The following is a 19,583-nucleotide window of genomic DNA, read 5'->3' on the forward strand; positions in this document are numbered from 1 at the left end:
ATTTGAGAATTGAGTAATGCACCTTCTTGTGAGTCTTTGAAAACTTTGATGAGCAGGAGGCTTTCAGAGGCATTTGCTTCCCTTCTCTTCCTTCTCCACCTTCCTTTATGCTAGCATGCATCTTGTAAAGGTCTCTTTCTCTTGCCAAAACTTGTCCTGGAGTGAAATCAATCCATTAATGGCAATTGGAGAACTCCTATTGAGATAAAGAATGCATGCTCTTGGGATACATGCACGTGGCTTCAACCATCAAGTCTACCCACCCATTGCATTGATTGGAAAGCCTTATCAACTTCTTCTCCTTAACCAAATGGGAGATGTGCCTTGTATTTCATTTATGCATCTTTCAATATATTGCATAAGAAAAACAAAATTGATTGATGTAGAAGAGATGCATAGAGTAAATATGCACCCAAAGATCACATGGTGTGCAAGCTATGTCCACTCTTTTGAGGTACACCCTCCCTTTTTTGGAACCTTTACCTCCAACATATGCTCATGTGCTCTTAATGAAGCAAAGATGGATTTTCTACCCTCCAACTTCATCCACTCCAAGTATTCTTGCAATGTGTAATCCTCTAGCAAGGTAAGGACTATTCCCATAATGTGGAGGCCCTACAAGTCTTTAAGGGCAAGGTGTGCTTCCACCTCCAATTTATCAAGAAAACGTTTTCTAGAAATCAATCTACACAGTTGCAAGCAAATGGGCAAACTATCAGTGTGGAAAACATAAAATGATCAAATGAAACAAAGTGATGTTGTAATCCATAAACAAAACTTATGCTCAAAATTCAATATCCCATGATGGCATGAAATACATATCCCTCATTCTTTTATTTGAGTCCAACAATGATAGAAGCATCAACATTTTCTCCTCTCAACTTGGCATTTGACAAAAACTTAAGCTTTTGTAGTACAACAACGAAATCCTTGCTCTCATACTTCAAGCCAAGCACCTTAGAGATCCACACATGACCAAGCTTGGGATCTAGAACATTCAACACCAGTAGACAATTGTGTGCATACAATTAAAGTGTGTATTAAAGCTTGGGATCCACACATGACCAAGCTTGGGATCTAGAACATTCAACACCAGTAGACAATTGTGTGCATACAATTAAAGTGTGTATTAACTTAAACTCAAGAAAATGAAGACATGGAGCGAATAAGTGAATATTACCATTCCCATACCATCTGAAAGTTTCTTATGGTGGATTCTCCCATGGTCCTTATGCTCGGCATCCTCTTGTTGTTCTTTTGGAATGATGCTTACTACATTTTCCATTGCCTTGCTCAACTCTGTTGTGTTCTCAACCTACACAAAGAGACAAATGAAAAGCTCGTTAACCAAATTGTATGTAACATTCCTTTCCTTTGCACACAAAGTCACCATAGAGATCGTATCATATCTCACCTGGAAAACTAGTCTTGCCAAGTAACCTCTTGTCAAGGGAAACCATTGTTTCTCTTTGCTCAAGGAGTATTTTTCTCTTAAGCTCTCAATAACTTGGATTTTCTCTTTGGGAAAAGAGCTAATAAACACTGAAGGGTCACACTTGCATATGTCATTAGAGCTCCATAGAACGTCTCAAATACTCGGCTTGATGATTGAATGTCATTCATCCTATAGGCAACACATCCACATCATGAATGTGTTGAAGGCAACCATCTAAACACACATGACAGTGTAATAGAGAAGTAAAAAGCACTTATGTATGATCTTTTGCAATCCTACAAGCAAGGCATTCTCTGAAATATGACTAGGATCTATCATCATTAAAACCATCCTTATGTGCCTGGCTTTAGTTTCCTTGTAGGTATCTAAAATTAGTTACATCCATGCAGTTACCTTGTGGTTCCCTTCCCACAAAAAACATTTTTCTTGATAAGACACTTCAACTCCCTCTTGCTCTCCACTTCACTCTAAAACTCCTCATCCACTACCAAACACGAGAGACCGTGAATTTCTAACTTCATTGGTAACAAGTGCTTCCTCCATCAAACTTGCACAAGGAAACAACAAAAGATCCTTTCTCTAGTATATAGCCCTCATACTAGAAGGCACAAAGTTGTCATGTCATTTCTCAATCCTCTCACAATAGCATGTGGAATCATCCTGCATAATGGAATTCGGGGAGACATCTCGTGTGATAAAACTCTACATTGGTTATTCACATCACCACAACCCTCCATTTGCATCAATGTCATCAACCTCACTATCCACCTCATCATCATCATGCTCATCAACAGAAGTGGAGGGCACACTAATGTTAGTTGCACTTTCAGTCTCCTTCAAATTCTCCCCTGAATTGAAAAAAACGTCAACCTGATTGTGTTGAAGTCCACTTCCCCAAATACATCTTGCACCAATGGATTTGGCACATCCACATGGACGAATGAAAGATCACCAACTTCCCTGTCCACTCTTCCAATGATGCCAAAGGATGTTTCCTCCTTTTGAGGTATAGGATTGGGGTGGTCTAGCCCCTCTGGCTGGTCTTAACACCTTTCTTCCTTTGCATAGGACTCATGTCTGTAAACAATCATGTTGGGATTAGCAAATATAGAAAGTTTTAACATATTTTTTCCTTCTTGCCCAAGGCTTAAAGCTCCTTAGACATGGAGGCTATGGGACATGCAAAATGGACCGTGTATCAATACACGGTCCATTTGGCATGCTCCACAGCCTCCATGGCTAAGGGTCTTTTGCCCAAGGAGACACAAAACCAACATAGAAGCTCTCTTTATCCACATCCAAGGAAGATATTTAAATAGTGGATTTTTCTTTTGTCTTAGCTAGCAACACAATTCTCTAAAAGAAAAATAAGAATCCCTACCTTCCATGGCGGTTGTGTCCATGGTTGAATCATAACACAAGCTGTAGAAGTGTCTCCTGAGTAGCCCACACAACCTATCATCCTACGCTATCAAGTAGCTCACCATTAAGATGATGCAAGCCGTTGATGATACTTTTAATATTAATATACATAGTAAGGCAAAAGCCACAAGAGAAGTCTTCCCATCTTCCCAGCTTGTCAAAAGAGAGGTGGATAGAGAGAACAAAAGAGCATTTGCTAAGTCTCTCCAACCTACGCAAATCTTGTAGATAAGGTGACAACCAAGCAAGCAGTAAAAACACTCTAGGTTTAGGCATAACTTAAGAAAGCCTAAAAAGAGACAAAAGACGCCATAGCTAGAGCTAAGAAAGCAGATGTAAGAAGCTTGGGACGTCCACATTTGCAACTCTCCCTCTGGCAGATCTTTGCAAACACTCAGCCCCTCAACCGTAGAGACTGTGGAGGCATTCAAAATGGACTGTGTATTGCAATATACGCGATCCATTTTGCACACCCTACAACCTCCATGGCTAAGGGAATTTTTCCCAAGGAGACCCATACTCAGAGACCTACATACAGAGAAAAAAAATCCATGGAGACCCACGCACGGAGGAAAAAAAAAATTACGTAATTACTTGAAAAATGCCTCACGAGCTTGCAAGCTTTCCTTCTCTATCCCAAGCGTACAACTCCATAGACATTCTTCTCCCCACGGGCCTTCTTTTTTCCTCACTTTATCTTTACCCTAAGTTTTTTTCATACTTGAGATTTTTTTTAAAGGTAAAAACTTTTTTAATCACTATATAAGCTATTTTAAAAAAGTTTTACCTTAAAAAAAACTGGTTACAAATTTATAGCCTATTATAATCTAGCTAAACTAGTCTATGTGTAACCACTAATTTAGTTACAACTACTCCATATGGTGAAGGAACCACCATCGTTGATTGCATTAAGGGTTTTTATATCGAGCATTGAGAATTAACCACATTGAGAATTAACCACAACTTTTTTCTTTATTAAATGCTTAGCTTATTCTCTTCATGTACATTCACTTTTTGGTACAAGGTGATGGCGATCTCTTACCCTAGCCAAGGTATATTTATTCTATTACCTTGTTCCAAAGGCTTGACACACTAGATGGTAATAACCACGCTATTGATGACAATATTGATGGTGGTGGTGATCGTATTTATATTTATAATAAGTTGGAATTGAGACTCGGAGGGTCCAATTTAAAATATGTAAGTCTACTATGTGCGATCATTAGGAAATGTTTTTTTAACTAACTAAAATTTTAAAAAAAATACAAAAAACTACTTACACAAGAGAGTTTTAAATAACATTTTTAAAAAACCCATAATTTATTTTTTGAAAAGGATCATTTTATTAATTCAAAATTCACAAAAATGATATTTTTTAATATCCTTTGAACGCAAGTTGTATGTAAGTCTTCCTAAAAGTACACCCCCCAGAATTGAGATTAAGAAAAAAATGCAATAGCATGGTTTAGTAAAATTGCCCAAGCACATTTTTAAATATTTCCACTAATGGTAAACAACTTTAAAAAAGAGCCCTCAAGAGAATCTCACGATTCGTTCATTATTGTGTTAATTATTCCCATAGAGGAGTATTGGAGTAAAGCATGCAAGCTAGATGCCATTAACACCGGCTAGGAGGGTTGCTCCACACACACACACACACACACACATTGAGGAGCTTTCATGAATTAAAAATTGTGCCTCTTACACTTTGGAGGGTGAATTGTATGTTCAATCAGAAGGCCTTATGTAGAAAGGGTACATACTACATTAGCTAGATAATAAATCATAACATTTGACCTAATCATTGTTGATGCCAAATCACAGCATGAGGTACCTTCATTGTTCGTCTTCATGATGGAGATACAGCCCTAGTCCAAACCTCTCACATGCTCTTACAAAGGCCATTGCTTCTGCTGTCTGAGTAGGATCGCCGGCTTTCTTCTCTGTAGTTGAGACTGTACCTGAAGCCTCACGGAAAGCCTGTGCAGTATACACACAATTGTTTAACCCACAATACATAGCACAATAAAGAATCAGATCAAACAAAGCGTCTTTCTACCACTTTGTGGAGGATCAGGGCCAAGCAGAATCAAGAATATGAGCTTTCGTTCTACCTCTCCATCAGAACCTCTTAATGTGACACGATAAATGACTGTAACAAAGCTCCCATTGGCAGAAAACGAGATGTCCCGCACTTCACCACACCAGCCTGCATACGACCATAGCCATGTAATTACACAAAACTTCATTTGTTTTTTAAGCCTTATGCGGGAAAGCATACGCATGTCATCAAGGCCAACCTGGAGCATAGAAACTGAGCATCCGATTAGCGTGATACCTGCAGCATGTAGCCATGAATGATATTGAGTCTGATATGGCCTCTGATTAAACAGTGATATTTCAACTAAAAGCGCAATTTTAATATTTTGATTCCAAATAAAACAGTAGAGAGATATTTGAGCTGAGACGTCTGTGAATATTTGAGCTATGGATTCTCTAAAGAGACTGTCATTTACTTCTCTTTGTCATCACTTCGCATGTGATTAGCATTAATCTCTATAGCTTAGAGTTAATCGTCATAATTAGCATGTCACAATAACATTCAACTACAAAACCTACAGAAGGTTCCCGGTTGCCCACAGAAAGGCAAAAGGCCACTGCTAGAGCAATGTTCACGACCTGTGAGAGCTCACATATGCTATGTGCAAGCTCTGCAGGTAAAGATCTGCACAAGAGAGCTGCTAGCTGGTTGCAGATGTCGTAAACCTGTGGAAACTACTGCCAAGCTGCTTCAAAGTTGAACTGCAGATGCAGAAAATGTCACGAGGGCTAACAAATTGGCGAGGATCAAGTGGATCACAATGCCAGTAAAATAGTGCTTTAAGCAAGGATCTGTGGGTTAAGGCTGAAAAATGAAGCAAAAAGCTTGAGGAGAAGAGGTCTGAAGGACTGCCAAAGCTCAAATTGAAGGCTCTAAAGGACGACACTCGAAGTGTTTGAAAATATCTTTGTGAAGAAACAGTCTGCCCAGGCATGGAGCTTTAGGTGCAATAGGTGACTCATTCCCATGGGAGAGGCCTACAGCAAATACACAAATGCATTGGCATCTCTCTGGAATGCTTGTCTCCACCGACACCACCACACTGCATTTTATCTACGTCTACCCTCCTCTATGCCACACCCACTAGATGTCCTCCTTTATGCCTTCTCTACACCCCAGCTAGACACACCATGCCCACTTGATGTCCCCAACACTCTCCCCGCATGTGTGTGGCTCGCCTCCATGACTACTCCACAAAGTCCCTCTGTCTGTACCCAAGAAGGGAACAAGTGGATTAAAAAGGGCATTGAAAATCATGTAATCACATGTGGCACCAATGCAACAGAATGATTGCCACCGAACACTATCTTGGAGAGAGGGGAACACAGTTCAACACACTATAGTAAAGGCAGGCATAGAGATCCCATGGAGCAAAAGCACTCACGATTGGTATTCATAGTAATGCAAACTCAAAATACATCCTGAATGTGAAAGGATCCTTCAAAGAACCCTATTGTTACCACTCCAATTCAAAAGGAAGGACAGAGTGAGAGCCAGGGGAGGAGATGGGGGTGGATGTTTATGCATTAAACCACCAGCCTCATATATAAACTATCATTTAAATTCAGGACACATGCGGCAACCGAGATCTCCTTAATTGTAGGATTGATTACGATCTTGAAACAGTACATACAAACAGAATGAGACACCTAGCACCATGTTTTGGCAGAAAGTTAAGAAGACAACCCAAAAAATACGAGATTGGTCCAGAGTTAACAGGTAACAGGTTTATGGTGTTTGCAAAATGAATGCTTTCTACATGATTGGGGTTCAGAAAAGATCCTTTTGAAATTCTGATAGAAAAAGTCAAAACAAACGTTTATAATATTATGATTGTGACCCCAAAATTTCAAATTGATGTAACACAGAATTGAAAAGCAAAGCTAGGAAGTGTCTGGGTTCATTGTGCATGCAAATGGGTGGTTTTTGGCCAGTATTACTTAATTAGGGCTCATTAAGGTTCCACTGCAAAATTCAACCAAAATAGAATTGCATCGTGGTCCAGGGTCATGGGACGGAGAATCTTCCACACAATCCGGTGACCTTCTTTTGCAGAATGCCGAGTATATCCGGCCAAGTCAGCAATCAGGACACAGATTCCAAGAATGCTGATTTGGCAGGCCGGCATCACTACAAGGGTCTCATCATTCTGTAAAATTCTCTCAGTGATGAGTTGTCAGAAAACCCTGCAGCACAGTGTTCGGGAAACATTTTTGAGTGAATCTGACATGAATTCTTCTCACCATGGGTTGAAGAGGAAAGGACAATTTTGAACAAGCATTTTCTTCATAGTTTCATCCAATTACTACTATTTTTTGAAAGTTTGGAGGCATTTTTTCTTTTCCATTATAGAAGTTGAGCAGGCTCTAGGATGAACCGACCCATTTTTTTTCAAGTCCAGCCTACTCCACTCCTCGGGGGGTACTCTCCCCTCCCCTCAAGAAAATGGGTCGCCTATTTTCTTGGGGGGGAGTTTCCCTACACCATAAAAGGTTTTATGGAAAATTCAATGAAAAAATGCATGCAAAGGAATGAGACATACCAAGGGATGTATTTGCAATGGTCCTCACTTCCTGATCTGCCCTTGAGCACCTGGTCAGGGACCCTCTTGTTGAGGTCCCGCAAGATTTCTGCTAGTGGGCGCATCATGAAGGAAGAGCCTGGTGAGGAGGCGGCTCCACAGGGGTTGCATAGCTTGCATTGGAACTGGCCAGCTTCATCCTCCCACTCAGATCAACATCACTCACCTTCATCATGGGCTTGCTGGAGTTCTGAAAAAAACATAGAAGCATATGGACTTTATATGCATCATGGCATGATGGAGTTGATGATGATGACCATGAGGATGATAATGACGATGATGATGAAGCAAACACGAATGCAACATTGGCATGATGTTAAAATGATCATCATCATAATGATAGCATGGTGAGGCCATTACCTTGTTGAAGTTCTGAGAAGCACATGGATCTGGGTATCTCATGGGGACTATAACATGGAATGATGATGATGATAACCACGATGACTTTGCTGACGATAACCATGATGATGACAACAAGGGCCATCTGGAAGCTGTGAGTCCTATTGGCTTGGAGAAGAGAATTGCCATAGCTTGGCTATCCATGGAATATGTTTTTATATTTTTATGTGCACAAAACAACCCTGGAGAACGCAAAAGTACTGAAGGCTGTTTTGAAAACCTCCAGATAACAGAAGGATTTAGCGCAGTGATTTGAAAAGCACAGTGTGATTAGAGCAGAGATTCTGATAACACTAGGACGATTAGGGTATAGATCTGTGGAACATAGGGGTGATTGGGGCACAGATTTCAGTCAATCACTGCAGGGGTGATTAGATTTACGGTGATTAGGACCTAGAGTCGAAAAGCAAAGGGTAGAGATTGGGGAATCACTGCAAACCCCTAAATGAACAGAAATCAAGCCAAATGAAGAAGACGGGACATCACGTGACCCATTAGGCTGCTGCAGGCTGGCTGCGGAACTGCACCCGAAGGCAAGCTGGCAGTTGCTGGGTACACAAAATATACACATTTCGTGTTTGTACATGCATAAGGCTGCAAAAATTACCCTATAATACAATAATATAGATACGCTGCAAAAATTAGACCTATATTATGTCACTCGCCTTTTTCGATTATATTAATATGGTACCCAAATTCTCTTTTCGTATTAATTAGTTAGTGAGGCAACAGGGACCTTAGGGAAGAGGGACTTCCGTGACGTTAATATGGTGGAGAAACCATCAAACATGTGTAGGAAGCACCATTCTAATGGGGGACGAGAAAAAGAAATGGGGAGAACTAAGAGGAAAGTTGGGACTTGTGGATGGATGGAGTTTGGGGGAATGGGGATCAGATCCTGGCCATACATACTTCAGCCTATAATACTTTAGCTCTTATAGTCACCAGGGTTCCTCATACCTTAGTGACTAAGATTGATAATTCCTCTCCTCTTTCAAATCATATGCCCTTAATGTGGGAATGGCATATTAGAAATGGGGAAGAAGAGATACTGAGTCACTGTCCTACTATGAAATTACGGGTAAACAACTCTTTGTTGAAAGTTGAACTTATCATAAAAGGTACTGAAGAAGCTATTAGCAGATTAAGGAGAAGAAGCATTGGTGGAGGAGCATGGAGGTCTTTTGCTATGGAAATGTTGAACTGTTCATAAAAGGTATTGAAGAAGCTATTAGCAGATTAAGGAGAAGAAGCATTGGTGGAGGAGCATGGAGGTCTTTTGCTATGGAAATGTTGAACTGTTCATAAAAGGTACTGAAGAAGCTATTAGCAGATTAAGGAGAAGAAGCATTGGTGGAGGAGCATGGAGGTCTTTTGCTATGGAAATGCAGGGAGTCATTAGAAGGGTAAGGAAGCTGAGAGCTTATGAGAGGAAAGAGAGAAGAAAAAGGTGGAGTGACCAATTGGAGGCATTGCAAAGAAAAAGGCAATTGGGGAAGCTTTCAGATGAGGAAATCAACCTGTATACAAAATGTCAGTTGAGCCTCAAAGAGGAAGATGACAAACTGGCAGTATTCAGATTGGGGGTCCTCAAAAGGTGTGCCTTCTCCTCAAAAAAGAAACCTAATAGACATCTATTTAAATTAGCTCAAGATAGAGACAATAGGGAGATAGTTGGTAATATTAGGGATGAGAATGGATTAGTGATTCAGGATATTGAGGAAGTGGTCAGAAGATGGGTAGATTATTTAGGAGCTATTTTGAGTCTCAAGGAAGATGGCTCCATATCAAGATTTATGGAAGAGAGTAACATGCTTAATCCGGTAAAACAAAGTATAAATTTGGGTTTTGGCTCCATCTTCCGTATTCACTCTATCATTGTGGGGTTTCTCTAGCCTTCTCTTAAATGGTAGGATAGTAGGGGGATTTGAAATAAGAAGGTCTATCAGGTAAGGATTTCCTTTAGCTCCTCTTCTCTTTGCCATAGCCTCTCACCCTCTAATTGTAGCCCTGGAAGAAGCTAGTGTGAGAAAGGTAGGGTTGTTGGTCTAAAACTGAGGAATGGGGAGCAACTAATTATCCAATGCTTTGCAGATGACTCTCTAATGTTTCTAAAGGCTGATGGGGACAACAGGAGACAAGCTTTGTCCGTAGTTCAGAAGTTTGTTGAAGCCTCAAGATCCAAATGCAATATTCAGAAAACTAAATTGATTAGCTTAACAGAAGATAATGACTTTGATCTGGATAGGTGGGGATGTGAGGTGGTCAGAAGGGGTCAAATCATTAGACACCTGGGAGTACCCTTTGGGGTAGATGTCACTAACAAACGGCTCTCTGAGTGGGCCATTGAAAGATTTCTACTGAAACTCAAGAAGTGGGAAGGAGTGAGAGTCTCATTTCATGACAAACTTGCTATCTACAACACAATCTTGAATACCTATATTATGTTCTTGGCTCTAGTGATTAACTTTAGAAAAGCCCAGTGGAATAGGATTATAAGTCCTATCAAAGACTTTTATGGAGGAACAAAGCCAATGGCAAAAGAAGTACCTGCTTGGCTAGCCTAGGACAAAATAAGCTTGCTAAAAGTGGATGGGGGGTTGGGGATCCAGCATCTTCCCACTCATGCTTCTGCCAGGATTGCTCTCCTTTTACCTAAATGTCTATCTCAGGAAGAAATATGGGCCAGAATGTTTAGAGATGTGGTTGAAGAATCTCTTGTCTCTCAGACGGGTATGTGGATGGGACTCAATTGGAGAAACAAATTGTTTTCTTTTTCCCCCCTTAAGATCTCAAACTCTCCATTCTGTAGTCTTTTATGTGGCAAGTGGAAGGAAGTCGTGACTGTATCACAATGGGATGCCTGTTCTAGAGCCACTGGCAACTCTTTCTTTAACCTTGGGATTTGGTGGTCCCACAACTTCAACCCTCCTCTAGCTTTGTTAAACATTAATGTGGCCATGAAATTGAATAACAAAGGATTGAGATGTCTTGCGGATTGCTGGGACTGGTCCCAAGCAGGTTGGAAAGAGCTTGACCAGCTAGTCATAGAATTTGGGTTGCAGTCCAGAGAAAAACTTTTGGTTAATCAAATTCTGGGGGAGTTCCAAAAAGTTTGGGTCTCCACTTTTTTGGATGATTCTTGCTAGCTCAAAGACTAGATGTGGTTTAATGGGGTTAAGACGGACAAAGGGTCAGGTAAGCCTTGTACCTAGAAATGAGAAAAACATATCTAAATACTGAATATTGCAACAAATTTTGGAAAGTAAAATGGAAAGCTGGAACTTGGAGAAAGAGATGCAAACTCATTTGGGAATCTAACTTGCCCTTGAAATTTTATGGAGAGTGTGCTTTCTAGCTCTACCAGTTGGATCCAAACTTCTTCAAAGAAATTTTACCTCAGGCTGTTGCCCAAGGTGTAGGTCAACCTTGGAAGATGGGAAACATACATTCTGGGGGTGTCCTGCTATTAGGGGATTTTGGGTTAGAATATGGAAATGGGTGGCTAGGTGTCTGGGAGTTCAAGGGTTATGGGGGGATTGGGTCTTGGGAAGGGGGGTGGAATCAGAAGATGTTACTAATTGGTTGTTTATTATTATTGGATATCTAGGAATAGCTTAGTATTTCAAAGAGGTGGGGAAACTTGTTTGAATGTCATTGAAATAATGTATAAATGTGTTCATATGTGAAGATTTGTATATATTGTTAACAAGTTAAATGATGCTAACATTCTTCAAGTAATACAATCTCTCCACAATGGAATCAGATAATCTGCAATACAGCTAACCTTGGTACATTCTAGGAACTCCTAACATAAGATTTCTTGTAGGTTGGCCTAACTGAACGTGAAGATCAAACTGCCCAAGTTTGGACCCAAGACCAAAAGGTGGTATCTCAAGAAAAAACATCCAGTTTATACATTTGTGGCATTTGTGGAAAATCCCTTAGGTTCCAGGCCAATGGTCAAGGTCTAGACAGGCAAACATGTCTTAGAAAGGCTTCCACCTAAAGGTTTCACAACTAAGCCCATGATGATTGCTTGTATACAGTTGGGCTACCATATATCCTGGAGTCAATCTTCCTTTGTTTGGGAGGATGAAAGATGGGATATGCTTTGCAAATTACTAAATTGTAGTAAATTAGACTTGGAGTATGCCTAAGATACAAGTATTTTTGGTGGAAGCATTGTAAGATAACTCTATGTTGTAAATATCTTCAGTTTTAATATTATAAATATTTTCCCAAAAAAAAAGACTTCCAAAGTTAACAAACGTTAATTTCAAACCTTAGAGAATTTCAAGAATAAATATAAAGAAACGTTGAAACTCATTTTTGAAAAGCATCATAAAAATAACAGCTCACATGCAAATGTGCATGGGAAAAAAAACACGCGTGTTATTTATGAAGGTTACAACTAAGAAAAAAACACGCGTGTTATTTATGAAGGTTACAACTAAGAAAAAAGGAAGTACACATAAGGAAAGCCAAGTGTAGAAATGAAACCTAGACAAAACAAGCTTCTTTTTCACTAAGACCCACAAGTTTACAAACTTCTGGTGAGAGTGGGACAAATTCATCTCCATCAACAATGGCTTTTTTGAATATATGTGTGTCCTTTCCCATACAGAAAGATAAGATGTGTTGTAGTCATGTGGTGAGACTGGGTTTCTTGATCACCATCAATGACGATGGGATTTCCATGACTCCCTAGCTCTGCAGTCTGGTCACCATGCACATTTTGCACTCCATCATGTCCTCACTTTTGTCATCTTCATCTTCTCTGTCGGGCTATGCGTGCACTGGATTGAAATATCTGGCACAAGGACTATCTACAAAGAAAATTTCTTCTATGTCTATGCAGTGGGTGAGGTGAGGAAGCTTCATAACTTTCCATATGGCAGCAAATCTTTTCCTGATCATACTCAAACCGGTCTTCAGAATTATCTATAACCCTATTGGGTAATAATTTCCAGTGCAAACCATTTCTAGCAGAGTGCTCTGGAGTGAAGCGCCAAGTTTGTTTGCTATGTAATTGTCCATGTATACATAAGCTCGCTTAAAAAGATTGATAGGGGACAAGCACATTTTGTTCTTCAAGGCAACCTGGCCATATAGAGTGTACAGTTGATGTCCTCTTGTTATCTCCTCAGTAGATATATTGTGTAAGAATAACTTGAAAAGAGGCTTCTGTAAGTCTTTCATGCAGTAACCTACCACACCTTCGAATGTGTGCATTTTGATTTGTCTAACTCCTCTACACAACTCCTCTACACATCACCAAGGCACCCTCTAGTTTGAAGAAATCCCACCCTAAATATCATTTTATTGTTTTTCCTATACTTATGAGGGATGGAACCATTAAACTCACAACCACTTGGAAATGCAAGTGGTTCAAAGTACCACCTTTCTCTAGTGCAAAGAGACCTTTTAAACAATCCATTCTTATAAATTCTTCTAATGGTTCCCAACATGACAATTTTATATCTTTATTCACGATAGCCACGGTGAGTCTGAATTTTTGTCACTTGTCATGGGTTGTTTGCCTTTGTTGTCATGATGTGTGGATCCTACAGAAAAGAATGAATAAGGAATACAATACAGCACTAATGTAAGACTAACAAGAACCCACAATGTTTTTTCGTTTGTGTTTAATTACAATACTTATTGTTTCACTTGCTTATCATCATGAGCTTGATGAGATGAAAGAGCAGTATGCCCAAGATGAGGATTTTGCCAGGGTCTATGATCAGATGTTTGAGGGTCAACGGCATGATCATTATACTCTCAGGGATGGCTTCTTGTTGATGCATGGTAGACTGTGTGTTACCAGGCAGTTACGACTCAAGGTTATGATTGAATGTCATGCTCCACCGTATGCAGGTCATAGGGGCATTGAGGCCACGGTAAAGGCACTTGAGGATTTCTTTTATTGGCCAACCTTGAGAAGAGATGTTGATGCTTTTGTTAGGCAATGCATCGTATGTCTCAAAAGGTGAAGTTTGACCGTCAGAAGACACCAGGGTTACTTCAGCCTCCTTTACCTATTCTAGATAGACCATGGGAGAACATTGCCATGGATTTTATATTTGATCTTCCAAGGACACAAACGGGAAATGATGGCATTTGGACTATCATATGCAGTTTTTACCCTTAGCGCTTCTAAGGTCACGTGTCCCCTTGGCTTTGTTAACTAACTAATATTGTGCAAAAACCATTTAGGGGACCTATTTATATCTTTTAGATTGATTCACTTTCTAACAAGCAATTTCGGATTTTCATTCAACTCAATTTCAAGGTGACTCACCTATTTTCCAAATACTAGCTTTGTAATTTGGTGGAAAAACAAACTCCAAATTCAAGACAAGTAGGGCCCTATCATTGGTCCTACCAAGTTCTAGAAAACACCAATTTCAAGGGCCAACCAAAATTTTTAATCATCTCTTTCCAATCTTAGCCATGAAAAATATACCCAAGAATGGTCTTTTTCTCCCAATGATCCTCACTCTTATGCAGAAGTGGGTCATTTTGGCTAGTCAAAGCAATGCGGTCAACTTGTTTATTTTGCTTTTTTATCCAAAGGCTTAATTTTTTTTATTTACAAATTTTTTATTCGATCTAATAGTATTAAAAATATATGCAATTTTTGTCAATATAGGCAGGAGTGGGTCCTTTAGTCTTCTTTCTTTTTTTAATTACTAGCATATATTGACAAGCATGTTTAATGTCAAGAATTAATGCCCACAAAATTTTTCGCACATTTTGCAATAATAAAGACCTTATTGGGTTTTTGCTACAATCTGTGAGTGATTTGCATATTGAGGTTTTGAGGTAAAACGTGATCTTGTCATATGGCCTATAAACCCATTGTCATAAGCCATGCCCTGTGACCATTTCATGCTAGGTTCTTCTATGTGCATCTATGTCTTCTCATTCTCAACAAATCTCTTCCAATATTATTGTATCCAAATTTAGACCCTAAGTCCCTTCCTCACCTACCACGTGGACAACAACATCACATGGCACTACAAACCACATGCCCTCAATGTGGTATCCTTTAGAAAGTCGTCAATCATGGAGGGGGGGGGGCCTCTTTCTACTTTTTACATTCTTCCTCCTCAGAGGGTTATAGTCTAGCATCCTTACTGCTTTTCAAAAAGATAAAAGCCATGCAGGCTCTAACAAGCTAGCACATGCATCCATGATGTGAATAAGCATGCAATAAGCCCATCTTATCAAAAGGATGGAGGCCATAGATTATAGTAATGATAATTTTCTAAAAAGTCCTTACAAGCAAAAGAGAGGCTTCACAAGGTGTGCAAGAAAAAGAGGTCAATTATGGTACACACAAAATAAGTGTTAAGAACCAAATACCTTTTGAGAGTCCAAGGGAGACCAACCCTAAAGGGCATCAACAACAAGAAGCTTGGAGAGCTGCTCGGACCACCTCACGTGCATGTTGCCATACCCTTTCTAATGCATCCTATACCTATAGGCCTATACCTATAGGGAGTGCATCTCTATAGTGAGGAGGGAACTAAAGAAGCCTGGCTATGGCTCGAACCTCGAGGGGTTCAGAAACAATAGCGTCGTTCAATTTTCTAAGGCTATGGATGCCATTCCTCTCATGTGGTGAGGCCCTATCTGCTCGAAGAATTCCCTAGTGCCTATGCCTCTAGCCTAAGTCCAAAAATATGCTCAAGCATAGCATGGACTTTGTACTCCACACTCCTCTCCTCTAAGGAGTGTGCGGTTTGTGACCAATTGTGTATCAATCCATTGGCTACCATGTGTTCTCTCCTATAGGCGATGGAGGGATGCAAGGCTCCAATGGTGGAGACTTCTCTCTCCAACTCCCTAAACTTTGCTAATATGGTCTGACCTATCTCTTAGAGAATGTCATTGAATCACACTAATCCCAATATCCAAAGTCATCTATTACTAGTCTTGATGAAAGGCCAAGCTCCCCCATCCTCCAAAAGGTGTCACTCCTGCCCTCCAAAATCCTCCCACATTTGCAAGTACAACTAGCATACAAATGATGCTCCAGTAGAAAGAGGATGTCAATAGAGCCTCCCATTAAGGCTCTCTGCAAATCCTCACAAAAGACTCCCAACCTAGAGCGACAACATGGGGCTCCCACATTTGCAAGTACAACTAGCATACAAATGATGCTCCAGTAGAAAGAGGATGTCGATAGAGCCTCCCATTAAGGCTCTCTGCAAATCCTCACAAAATACTCCCAACCTAGAGCGACAACATGGGGCTCCCAATCCCTGGATGTTCCAAGTGACTATCCGCATCATAGGGGTCTAGTGGGGGGAGATCTATCTGTGTTGCCCTCCACCCTATGAGACCTGGGCAAAGGTTTCACCGTTTGTCCTGGTACACAGCCAACCAATGTGCTCCACAATCCTATGCTCCTTAAGGGCCCCTTTTGCTATGGCTTGAATATATACATAAATTGGGTCCAACTATGATGGATGGGTGGAGAGGGACCACCAACAATACATGAAGGGAAATGAAGAGGTTCACGTGCAAGATTTTGCTCTACGAGCTCACCATCTTGGTTGTCTTTGTGGCTTGATCCATCGAGCTCCATGGGGGCCAAGGGCCATGTTCATCGACTGAGAACACTTGATTCTTGCAAGGTAAGAAGGAGAGGAGAATGCAAGGGTCTTATTTGTTTTCACCTCAAGCCACTCTTGGTAAAGTAACTCTCTCTTGTGGAGAGCTAAGGCACTCAACCTTGTCTCCTTCCTTGTTATCTCCATAAAGGAGCTAGGGAGCAAAGAGAGAGAGAGCCATGGAAAGTTCAACCTCTACTTTGATATGCCATGGTGAGAGAGAGCTACGGAAATCTCAACCTCTACTTTGATGCCATGGTGAGTAAGAACATGAGAGAGTAGCCAAGAGAAGGAGAGAGGGAGAACAAAACATACATCAACACTATCACGCACCCACATAATCCCTAAGCATGCATGCAACAAAGAAGAAGAGAAAGCATACAAGCTACTTCAACCACAAGAGCAAGAAAACTCAAACTCAATTGCGAGAATGGGATTATGTCTTTTCTCAGTAAATCAAAATGTTTTATATACAAGACTTATTTATATAATGTCCGACGGCGGCTGAGGGCCCAATAAGTTAGTCTAGGCTGATTTTCTAGTCTAAATGTACATTACCAATATTACACAAGTCATAAGCTCGGTGTTTGACTATCTTCCACTATCTTCCAACATTACACAAGTAGTAAGCTTAGACATTTCCCATAATCATTTTACATAAAGCGCATTGTGCAATACAAAAATATGGCTTGAAGATGTTGTCACACGTCTTGGAGTAATGTTAGCCAATGTGGTTAACATATCCCCCTCCCTAATCAAGATTCCATACTTGGAATCGGCAATGAAGCTTCGTGGGAGGCTAGTGGTAGAAGCCATTGAAGTTCTAGTAGAAGTCAAAGTGAGACTTCGTGTACTGGGTGGCTCAATGAAAGGCTTTATAGGATGTCCAAAGGCCATCTCAAACATATCTTCGAAAGTGAGAATGCACCATTGCATCCACTGTACTCGCTTATAGTAGCCACATATTTGGTGAAGTGTTGTACCCTTGTTGATATCAAAGGCCATGCCTTGTTCACCTTCATCAACAAAGGTGTGCTAGTCAAGAAATTCCACTAAAAGGATGATGATGAGCCGGGAAAAGAAGATGGTGAGGATGACCATATCAACATCTAGCTGTATTATAATCTTGGATGAACTTTTGCATTGTGTGAAGCATCCATTCTTCATGTACGAGTAGGGATGGTCTATGTGTAGGTATCCATGGGACATTGAACTTTAGCTTTGGGTTCTTCTCTAGCTCTTGCTTGAAGAGGTCCCAGGCCCATCTTCATTCGATTGGAAAATAGACAAAACGTCCAGCTGTATTATAATCTTGGATGAACTTTTGCATTGTGTGAAGCATCCATTCTTCATGTACGAGTAGGGATGGTCTAGGTGTAGGTATCCATGGGACATTGAACTTTAGCTTTGGGTTCTTCTCTAGCTCTTGCTTGAAGAGGTCCCAGGCCCATCTTCATTCGATTAGAAAATAAACAAGGTTGATCCTGAGATACGTTGGAGCATAGTAGGACTCTTTCCAACACTGGGCCTAAAGGAGGTAAGGTCACTGCCACATAGGTTGCTCCCCCATCGTGAGGTCGTGTGTTGTTGGGACTGCCCTAGCCAGTGGTCATTTGTATCCCCCAACTTCCCTCTTGCCATGAGATCTGAATCACTGATTAAACTTTCATTTTCCAGATAAAGCTTGATAAGGCATAGATTGAGACAATCAGTGATTGTGTTAGTGTTGAGGGGGTAGGGTCATTGCATTGGTCCATGATTCGAAGGGTTCTGTCAATATCAATACTATCGAGAGGATCAAGCCAACAAATGAATGGGTGATGAGGGGTGCATCTCATGCTGGTCTTCGGACGACAGGGTTCTAGGATCTCACCTTCTTCAAAGAATAGTGATAGGAGAGGGGGGTGATCAACTTTTGAGGTTGAGGCATTGGTTAGTCCATTGAGGAAGTCCCCAAGAGAGATCAGTGGTGGGGGCGGTTTAGGAGATGAGAGGGGTGATATCGGTGTTGGAGATATAGGGAGGGAAACCAAGGAAGAGTGACACATGGTGAGGTGAAAGTGAGGAGAGGGGGAGCTCATGTAGAGGGTTGGTCTAGGAGAAGTTAATGTAGAGGGTTAGTCTAAGGGAAGGAGGGTCAAGGCTATTCTTTTTCTAGGGGAAGGAGGGTCAAAGTTGTTCTTTTTACTTTCCTTTGGAAAAAGTTCTTAGAGCAAGTGGAGCTAAAGAGGGTCTTGATGTTGAAGGGCCTTGTTGAGTTTCACTAGGGCCACCCACCACACTCATCGTGTTTTGGGGGGCCTTCTTTGCTATTGGATGCTCATCCTTGTCCTTGGCAGTGTCCATGGTGTCCTCTTTCTCTTTCTTTACCTTGAGTTCTAGCTTCGTGGATTGATAAAATTTTAGGGCCTCCTTGTATTCCTCTTGGGGTAGGCCATGTGCACCGTGCCGAAGAGGTGGCATGCATATGAGTTGCAACTACTTCCAAGTAATCATGAAAATAAGAAATTATATAGATACATCTTCCCTGATCCCCCTAGCCCATCTAGAAAAAAATGTCACCTGCATCTACTATTGCAACTGCATGCAACACAGTTTCGAAAGCAATGTGTTGGAAATCTGTTAGCACATTGACTCCATTACATATGATAGGTTGGATTGTTCAACCATATCAAAAGCTGTCTTCCAAAATCAATCTTATTCCACCCAAGACCTCCAAATCAATTCTGTTAAGCTGAGGCATTTCATGCAAATTTGCTAATGTTCATGCTTTATCATCACGAAGAATTTTTTCCACATGCAGGAGTGCATGAGTTTATAACCAATTGTTTAATACCATGAAACCGGCGGTTCCGGCCGGTCATGTGTCCCCGCAGAATTAAAGAGATGAAAGAACGGTCGCTCTGGATTCCGGGGAACAGTTTGTTGATCCAGATCTATTTGCTCAATTTTTTTCAATTCAACACAAACTTGAAGACACGTCTTGGGTTTAGGAGAGGC

At 40.7% G+C, this 19,583-nt stretch overlaps 1 pseudogene across 1 annotated transcript; it reads right to left on the reverse strand.

The window, feature by feature from the left end:
* Positions 1–789: 789 nt before the first annotated feature.
* On the reverse strand, positions 790–7,746 carry LOC147611484 (DNA repair RAD52-like protein 2, chloroplastic; annotated as a pseudogene). The gene is made up of 5 exons (XR_015263763.1): positions 7,522–7,746; positions 5,179–5,216; positions 4,993–5,087; positions 4,713–4,858; positions 790–1,315 (listed from the first exon to the last, which is right to left on the reverse strand). The product of XR_015263763.1 is annotated as a DNA repair RAD52-like protein 2, chloroplastic (transcript).
* Positions 7,747–19,583: the final 11,837 nt, after the last annotated feature.

The sequence above is a fragment of the Cibotium barometz genome, chromosome 47, assembly GCF_041138505.1.
Source record: "Cibotium barometz isolate CiBa-2024 chromosome 47, ASM4113850v1, whole genome shotgun sequence".
NCBI lineage: Eukaryota > Viridiplantae > Streptophyta > Polypodiopsida > Cyatheales > Cibotiaceae > Cibotium > Cibotium barometz.